General features: G+C 49.7%; 1 long non-coding RNA gene across 1 annotated transcript; it reads right to left on the reverse strand.

Annotated features, from left to right (window-relative positions):
* Positions 1-3,334: 3,334 nt before the first annotated feature.
* Positions 3,335-7,854, reverse strand: LOC121275097. The gene is made up of 3 exons (XR_005942358.1): positions 7,715-7,854; positions 6,194-6,311; positions 3,335-4,352 (listed from the first exon to the last, which is right to left on the reverse strand). It is a non-coding gene; the product is annotated as an uncharacterized LOC121275097 (long non-coding RNA).
* Between the last annotated feature and the right edge of the window lie 2,004 nt (positions 7,855-9,858).

Below are 9,858 nucleotides of genomic sequence, written 5' to 3' on the forward strand. Positions count from 1 at the left end.
CCCCTCACCCACCCTCAATTTCCGATATTGTTCTATCTGATAGAGAGGAAGGTTCAAAATGAATGTCCAAAAAAAACTCTGAAATGGTTTTGGAACTTTGCCGATGATTTTTTTTGGATCTCTTTGGCTGCACGTGGAGTGTGCTGAAGATTCACAGACTCATAGATGTCCATGGCACAGAAAAGGAGGCCATTCAGCCCAACGACTCCCCGGCGGTCCACAAAGATCTGACTACAACCCATCCCAATTCTCCAGGGCTTCGCCCATTGACCCTGGAGGTTCTGGCAATGCGAGTGACCGTCCGAGTGCTTCTTAAACATCACACAAGTTTCTGACTCAACCACCCCTTTCAGGCAGAGAGATCCAGACTCCCACTGCCTGTTGGGTGATAAAAGTTCTCCTCAACTCCCCTCTTAGCCTTCTACGTCTCCCTAGAGACCCCCAGACCCCTTCCCCTCGGAAACTTGAAACAACTCTCACAACTCATTTGGCAATTTGTATACACTTCGAGATGCATGCCTTGAATTCAGTAGTAATAAGACCACTGAGTCTTATAGGTTTTACAAAACTAAAACACTTATTAATAGAAGAAATGATTTTAAGTACATGTATAGATCTATAAAGTATCACCATGATAACTTCTGAATCCCCTGACTCCTAGTTACACTTCTGTTAAGGTACCAGTAAGACACAGGGATTCTTAAAGGACCCAGGCAAAGGAACACACAATACCCTGGAGCAGTCGAATTCGAAGTGAGTTTTCTTAACTTCTACGAAAAGAGGGAGTGAAATGTTTCACCTACCAGGAGCTGTTAAGAAACAGTGTGTTTACTTTTCCCAAAGATTACTGGTCAAGTTGGTACCATGAGGGATTTTTTTTTATTATGGGAGAGGTAAAGTCTGAAGACATAGTGAAACAATGGGAATCCCTGAGGGTTGGCAACCTTTGTGAGAGCCAATCCTGGCCAAATAAATTGGAATAGAAGTTGGCAGGAGGCCGGGGAGACTATTCAAAGGGGCTGGGCACAGTCTTTATTTGTTCATGGGGTGTGGGTGTGGGTGTTACTGGCCAGGGTTGCCCAGTTCAGAGGGCATTAAAGAGTCAGCCATGTTCCTGTGGGTCTGGAGTCACATGTAGACCCAGAACTGGTAAGGAGTTCCTTCCCTAAAGGACAGGAGTGAACCAGATGAGGTTTTTATGACAATCGGCCAGGGTTCCATTAGACTTTGAATTCCAGATTTTTATTGAATTCAAGTTTCACCACCTACCCTGGTAGGATATGAACCCAGGAACCCAGAACAATACCCTCTAAATTACTACTCCAGTGACGATACCACTATGACACTGCCTCCCAATAATATTACCTCGAAAGGGCAAGAGTATGGGAAGCAAATCCAGAGATCCTTGGATGTTATTTTCATTCATTCCCAGGATGTGGGCATCTCTGGCAGGCCCCAGTGTTTTTATTGCATGTCTTGATAAGGTGGGGGTGAGACACCTTCTTGAACTGCTGCTGTCCCCGTGTGGTGTAGGTACACCCCAGCGCTGTTAGGGAGGTAGTTCCAGGATTTTGTCCCCATGCGGTGTAGGTACACCCACGGCGCTGTTAGGGAGGGAGTTCCAGGATTTGGACCCAGCGACAGTGAACAAACGGCCGATATATTTCCAAGTCGGGATGGTGAGGGGCTCGGAGGGGAACTTACAGCCGGTGGTGTCCCTCATGTTTGAAGGTGTCTGTTTCTTAAAATGCATTTTTGGGAGCATGCGAGTATACAAAATAGGAGCAGGAATAGTCCATTTGGCCCTTTGAACCTTCTACCCCAGTCAGTAAGATTGTGGCTGGTGTGTTTGTTTCGAATCCTGCGCTCCCATCTACCCCGCCCATAAACTTTGATTCCCGGGCCTGACAAGAATCTATCTCCCTCTGCCTTAAAAATATTCTGCACCTCCACGACCCTCTGACGCAGAGAGAGATCCCAAGTTGCACAGCCCTCTGAGAGAAAACATTTCTCCTCTTCTCTGCCTTACGGGGAACCCCTCATTTTAAAACAGTTCCCCCTCCCCCACCTCCCCCACCACCCATTATTCTGGACTCGCAATCATTCTAGGTATAAGCTAGTAAACCTCCTCTGAATGACCTCCAATGCATTTACATCCTTAAGTAAGGAGATCAAAACCACACAGAGTATTCAAGATGTGCTCAAGCCAACGCCCAGTATAACTGAGGCAAAGCCTCCTTACTTTTATGTTCACTCCCCCTTGTAATAAAGGATAGCATCCTTTAACATTCTGAACAGCCTGTTTCACGGCGGGGTGTTCTGTAATGAAGGCTGGATGTGTCTTGTCTATGATTCATTCAACTGGGGATGGTTAGTAGGGACAGCCTGTTTGTTGGACCTGAAAAACGTTAAGTTAGATGCGTGCATTTGTAATGAGAGGCTCTGGTGAGGGTTGATGCCAAGCAAGCAGGCTGCGTTTGAAATTTGTGTTATAAGTAGAGGCTCGATTTTACATTCATTGAATTTCGAAGGGGAGTTTAGACGTGACAAGGGGCTTCTGCAAGTTTACAAAGCTTTCGTAAGTCAACAAGGTGGGGGGGGGGGAGGTGGGTGTGGGGTGACTCAATTTTATTTGAGGAGAAAAGGGCAAGCGAGAGCAAAACAGGAAAGTTTTATATATTTTGGAAAAGTTGAGCTCAAAGAGGTGCTTAGGAGAACGGAACCTAAGCTGAAAGGGGAGAGGGATATTTAAGGGGGGGTGTTTAATTGGGTGGATGTGTGTGGGCGGTGGGGGGGCGAGGGAGATATCCTAAGACCAGACCTGTGATGGGAGTGGTGAATCTGAAGCAGCTGTCGGGGGTTTCAAGGCAATTTTTTGGTTTCCGAACCTCAACTTCAGGTTTTCACAAGCCAAAGTGACAGCAGTTTTGCTTTGGGTAATATTACTGGATTTTTTACAGTTAAAAATCCCCAAAGGGAATTGTCGCCAAGTCGTTTACTTCTGTGTTCTGACCAAGTGAGGGGGTCTTGTAAGATTGTTTCAACTGCGTAACTTGAATCTCGCATGCTTACTGGGTTCTATGCTGTTACCGGGGTGGGGGTAGGTTCGAAGACAAAAGGGACACAGATTTAAGGTGATTGGTAAGAGGTGACATGCAGAGAAACTGTCCTACACCCAGTGAGTGGTTAGGGTTTGCAATGCATTGCCCTAGAATGTGGTGGAGGCAGGTTCAACCGAGGCATTTGAGGCAAGACCAGACTGTTACCCGAATTGGTACAGAAATAACTAGCAACAAAAAAAGAGTCAAAACTTTCCAATGACACAATTTGTGCTCATGACCTCTGCTTTATTCTATTCGGATGTTACACACAGTTCAGGTGACAAAGGATGAAGCTTGAAAATAGCTCCAGAGAAGGATGTTTTACCAAGTTTCAAATCAAAACTAACATTAAAATATCCAATATTAGAGATCTCGTTTCTTTATCCCATCCGGGCCGATATTACCTGTTGTACGCAGGGATGCGTGAATACTAAGCTCTTGCAATGTCAACGTGTCAAGTCACAGCGCCCCCACCATGACTGGAGGGCGTCGCCACATGTGGCATGTTTACATAGGCCGTGTTCATGATAAACTCCATCTGTCCACGTTAATAATGGGAAACAAGCATAAAAGTCGGGTAAGTATGACCACACACTCCCACCGCATGCAGTTGCAGCGTGACATGTTTACGTGGTGAGTTCCCATGTGTTGGTTTCCCCACCCCAATTTCTTTTGTGAACAGTCACGCTACAGCTCCACCAGTGGCCGCAAGCAGCAGTTGCAGCGTGACACGTTTACATAGCCAGCTCCCACACGTTGGTTTACGCACGGGGAACCAATATGTGGGAACTCTCTATGTAAACATGTCACGCTGCAACTCCTCTTTACTGCTGCTGGTGGCGCTGTGGCGTGACTGTTTATAAAGGAAATCGGCGGGGAGGAGGGCAAACCATCATATGGGAACTCGCTATGTAAACATGTCACGCTGCAACTGCACCATACTGCCACTGGTGGCGCTGTAGCGTGACCGTTTACATAGGAAATCTCCATTATCAACATAGAAAGAGCGATTTTTACTTAAAAATGGCGTGAATTTTATTCATTTCTCCTTTTCGATCCTGCGGGTTTGTTGGAGGGGGCGATACTTTTCAGGGGCCGGGGGTGAGGGGTGCCTCATCACGTGTTTTTGAAGCCTTCTACGTTTACTCTCTCCACTGCCCCCTCCTGGATTTCCTGGCTGAAGCGGGGGAAGCCATATTGTTTTGCAGAATTCTGTCCGGGTCATTATTATGCGTTTGGAAACCACTGCATCTGAGGGAGGAGAGGGAAAGCAGGGGAGAGAAAAGATTTGATGGTAAGGTTACATTGCTGCTCATTATACTTCACATGGGGCTCTCTCTCACTCTCTGTCACTCCCGCCCTTCACCACCCACACCCCTCACATCTACTTTCACCCTCCTGTCGAGGAGGATACGGAGACCGGAACTGTGCACGATGCTCCGAGTGTGGTCTAACCGAGGGATACGGAGACCGGAACTGTGCACGGTGCTCCGAGTGTGGTCTAACCGAGGGAATATGGAGACTGGAACTGTGCACGGTGCTCCGAGTGTGGTCTAACCGAGGGATACGGAGACCGGAACTGTGCACGGTGCTCCGAGTGTGGTCTAACCGAGAGGGATACAGAGACTGGAACTGTGCACGGTGCTCTGAGTGTGGTCTAACCGAGGGGGATACAGAGACCGGAACTGTGCACGGTGCTCTGAGTGTGGTCTAACCGAGGGGATATGGAGACTGGAACTGTGCACAGTGCTCCGAGTGTGGTCTAACCGAGAGGGATACAGAGAGTGGAACTGTGCACAGTGTTCCAAGTGTTGTCTAACCGAGGGGGGATACGGGGACCGGAACTGTGCACGGTGCTCCCAGTGTGGTCTAACCCAGGGATACGGAGACCGGAACTGTGCACGGTGCTCCGAGTGTGGTCTAACCGAGAGGGATACAGAGACTGGAACTGTGCACGGTGCTCCGAGTGTGGTCTAACCCAGGGATACGGAGACCGGAACTGTGCACGGTGCTCCGAGTGTGGTCTAACCGAGAGGGATACAGAGACCGGAACTGTGCACGGTGCTCTGAGTGTGGTCTAACCGAGGGGGATACAGAGACCGGAACTGTGCACGGTGCTCTGAGTGTGGTCTAACCGAGGGGATATGGAGACTGGAACTGTGCACAGTGCTCCGAGTGTGGTCTAACCGAGAGGGATACAGAGAGTGGAACTGTGCACAGTGTTCCAAGTGTTGTCTAACCGAGGGGGGATACGGGGACCGGAACTGTGCACGGTGCTCCCAGTGTGGTCTAACCCAGGGATACGGAGACCGGAACTGTGCACGGTGCTCCGGGTGTGGTCTAACCGAGGGATACGGAGACCGGAACTGTGCACGGTGCTCCGGGTGTGGTCTAACTGAGGGATACAAAGACCTGAACTGTGCACGGTGCTCCGAGTGTGGTCTAACCCAGGGATACGGAGACCGGAACTGTGCACGGTGCTCCAAGTGTGGTCTAACCGAGGGATACGGAGACCGGAAATGCGCACGGTGCTCCGAGTATGGTTTAACCAAGGGATACAGAGACTGAAACTGTGCACGGTGCTCCGAGTGTGGTCTAACCGAGGGGGGGATACGGAGACCGGAACTGTGCACGGTGCTCCGAGTGTGGTCTAACCGAGGGGGGATACGGAGACCGGAACTGTGCACGGTTCTCCGAGGGTGGTCTAACCGAGGGGGGATACAGAGACTGGAACTGTGCACGGTGCTCCGAGTGTGGTCTAACCGAGGGGGATACGGAGACCGGAACTGTGCACGGTGCTCCGAGTGTGGTCTAACCAAGGGGGGATATGGAGACCGGAACAGTGCACGGCACAACACCGGGTAAATCTCTGCCTGTATTTACGCCGAATGCAGCCAGATTACTGAAGACTCGATTCGATCTCCTCTCAAACTTCTCCAATGGGAGGAGAAAGATCCCAGATTCTCCCCTCCTCCCCCTCCCCACGATCGCTGGAGTCCCTCGTGGTTGGGGAGCGTTCACCTCCGCTCAGCCGGTGATGGATTACTGGCTAGGCCGGAGCCAGAGCAGGGGGCTTTCCTGAGAGTACTCACCCAGCTGGGCGGGAGGGGCTGGATGCCTGACACAGGCCTTCACTCACTCGCTGGGTGCAGCCGGCGGCTGGGGGGTAGCTGCTGTCGCGGGGGGTTTATCGACAGTTTTGTTCTGGAGCTGCAGAGGAGGAAATCAGATAGAGGGAAACAAATACAGTGTCAGACTTAGTCACCCGTGCAACCAGACACGCAAGAGACTCCCATTCACCAATTTCCAGCCTCCTTGATTCACTCTTGGTCCGTTGCCTATCTGAATCTCCCGCTCTCTCTGCATCTCCTGCTCTCTCTGCATCTCCCGCTCTCTCTGCATCTCCCACTCTCTCTGAATCTCCCGCTCTCTCTGCATCTCCGGCTCTCTCTGCATCTCCGGCTCTCTCTGCAGCTCTCGCTCTCTCTGCATCTCCCGCTCTCTCTGCATCTCCCGCTCTCTCCGCATTACCTGCTCTCTCTGCATCTCCTGCTCTCTCTGCATCTCCTGCTCTCTCTGCATCTCCCGCTCTCTCTGAATCTCCCACTCTCTCTGCATCTCCGGCTCTCTCTGCATCTCCGGCTCTCTCTGCAGCTCTCGCTCTCTCTGCATCTCCCGCTCTCTCTGCATCTCCCGCTCTCTCCGCATTACCTGCTCTCTCTGCATCTCCCGCTCTCTCCGCATCTCTCGCTCTCTGCATCTCCCACTCTCTCCGCATCTCCCGCTCTCTCTGCATCTCCCGCTCTCTCCGCATCTCCCGCTCTCTCCGCATCACCCGCTCTCTCTGCATCTCCCGCTCTCTCTGCATCTCCCGCTCTCTCCGCATCTCCCGCTCTCTCTGCATCTCCTGCTCTCTCTGCATCTCCCGCTCTCTCTGCATCTCTCGCTCTCTCTGCATCTCCCGCTCTCTCTGCATCTCTCGCTCTCTCTGCATCTCCCGCTCTCTCTGCATCTCCCGCTCTCTCTACATCTCCCGCTCTCTCTGCATCTCCCGCTCTCTCTGCATCTCTCGCTCTCTCTGCATCTCTCGCTCTCTCTGCATCTCTCGCTCTCTCTGCATCTCCCGCTCTCTCTGCATCTCCCGCTGTCTCTGCATCTCCCACTCTCTCTGCATCTCCTGCTCTCTCTGCATCTTCAGCTCTCTGGGCAAATCCGGCTCTCTCTGCATCTCCCGCTCTATCTGCATCTTCAGCTCTCTCGGCAAATCCGACTCTCTCTGCATCTCCAGCTCTCTCTGGGCGTTTGATAGGGATGGTGTAGAGGGAGCTTTACTCTGTATCTAACCCCGTGCTGTACCTGTCCTGGGAGTGTTTGATGGGGACGGTGTAGAGGGAGCTTTACTCTGTATCTAACCCCGTGCTGTACCTGTCCTGGGAGTGTTTGATGGGGACGGTGTAGAGGGAGATTTACTCTGTATCTAACCCCGTGCTGTACCTGTCCTGGGAGTGTTTGATGGGGACAGTGTAGAGGGAGATTTACTCTGTATCTAACCCCGTGCTGTACCTGTCCTGGGAGTGTTTGATGGGGTCACCGAGTGCTGGGTTAACTTTTACCTCTTTAACCTCCTCGATCTTGACACTCTGCTCTTTGGGTCGCCTACGGACGTTGTAAGGGCGGCGAAAGGTTCTGGTTTGCTGCGGATTTCGATACTTGTCCAGGTTCTCCTTGTCCTCCAGCCCTTTGCTCTGGGGAACCTGTGTAGGGGGCCTGAAGGGAGCAAGAGGGAGTGACAGGCGTAAGTGCCTGGAATCTAATCGAGGGGTTCGGGGTGGTTTATATATAGAATAACAGATATCCGGGAGTGAGTTACAGACTGGAATCTAATCGAGGGGTTCAGGGGGGTTTATATATAGAATAACAGATACCCGGGAGTGAGTTACAGACTGGAATCTAATCGAGGGGTTCGGGGTGGTTTATATATAGAATAACAGATACCCAGGAGTGAGTTACAGACTGGAATCTAATCGAGGTGTTTGGGGTGGTTTATATATAGAATAACAGATACCCGGGAGTGAGTTACAGACTGGAATCTAATCGAGGGGTTCGGGGTGGTTTATATATAGAATAACAGATACCTGGGAGTGAGTTACAGACTGGAATCTAATCGAGGGGTTCGGGGTGGTTTATATATAGAATAACAGATACCTGGGAGTGAGTTACAGACTGGAATCTAATCGAGGGGTTCGGGGTGGTTTATATATAGAATAACAGATACCCGGGAGTGAGTTACAGACTGGAATCTGATCGAGGGGTTTGTGGGGTTTATATACAGAATAACAGATACCCGGGAGTGAGTTACAGACTGGAATCTAATCGAGAGGTTCGGGTGTTTTATATATAGAATAACAGATACCCGGGATTGAGGTACAGACTGGAATCTAATTGAGGGGTTCGGGGTGGTTTATATATAGAATAACAGATGTCCGGGAGTGAGTTACAGACTGGAATCTAATCGAGGGGTTCGGGGTGGTTTATATATAGAATAACAAATACCCGGGAGTGAGTTACAGACTGGAATCTAATCGAGGGGTTTGTGGGGTTTATATACAGAATAACAGATACCCGGGAGTGAGTTACAGACTGGAATCTAATCGAGAGGTTCGGGTGTTTTATATATAGAATAACAGATACCCGGGATTGAGGTACAGACTGGAATCTAATTGAGGGGTTCGGGGTGGTTTATATATAGAATAACAGATGTCCGGGAGTGAGTTACAGACTGGAATCTAATCGAGGGGTTCGGGGCGGTTTATATATAGAATAACAGATACCTGGGAGTGAGTTACAGACTGGAATCTAATCGCGGGGTTCGGCATGTTTTATATATAGAATAACAGACACCCGGGAGTGAGTTACAGACTGGAATCTAATCGAGGGGTTCAGGGTTGTTTATATATAGAATAACAGATACCCGGGAGTGAGTTACAGACTGGTATCTAATCGAGTGGTTCAGGGTTGTTTATATATAGAATAACAGATACCCGGGAGTGAGTTACAGACTGGAATCTAATCAAAGGGTTCGGGGTGGTTTATATATAGAATAACAGATACCCGGGAGTGAGTTACAGACTGGAATCTAATCGAGGGGTTCGGGGTGGTTTATATATAGAATAACAGATACCCGGGAGTTGGTTACAGACTGGAATCTAATCGAGGGGTTCGGGGTGGTTTATATATAGAATAACAGATACCCGGGAGTTGGTTACAGACTGGAATCTAATTGAGGGGTTCGGGGGGTTTATATATAGAATAACAGATACCCGGGAGTGAGTTACAGACTGGAATCTAATCGAGGGGTTCGGGGTGGTTTATATATAGAATAACAGATGCCCGGGAGTGAGTTACAGGCTGGCATCTAATCGAGGTGTTCGGGGTGGTTTATATATAGAGTAACAGATACCCTGGAGTGAGTTACAGACTGGAATCTAATCAAGGGGTTCGGGGTGGTTTATATATAGAATAACAGATACCCGGGAGTGAGTTACAGACTGGAATCTAATCGAGGGTGTCGGGGTGGTTTATATATCGAATAACAGATACCCGGGAGTGAGTTACAGACTGGAATCTAATCGAGGGTGTCGGGGTGGTTTATATATCGAATAACAGATACCCGGGAGTGAGTTACAGTCTGGAATCTAATCGTGGGGTTCGGGTTGGTTTATATATAGAATAACAGATACCCTGGAGTGAGTTACAG

Source organism: Carcharodon carcharias (genome assembly GCF_017639515.1).
Source record: "Carcharodon carcharias isolate sCarCar2 chromosome X unlocalized genomic scaffold, sCarCar2.pri SUPER_X_unloc_23, whole genome shotgun sequence".
NCBI lineage: Eukaryota > Metazoa > Chordata > Chondrichthyes > Lamniformes > Lamnidae > Carcharodon > Carcharodon carcharias.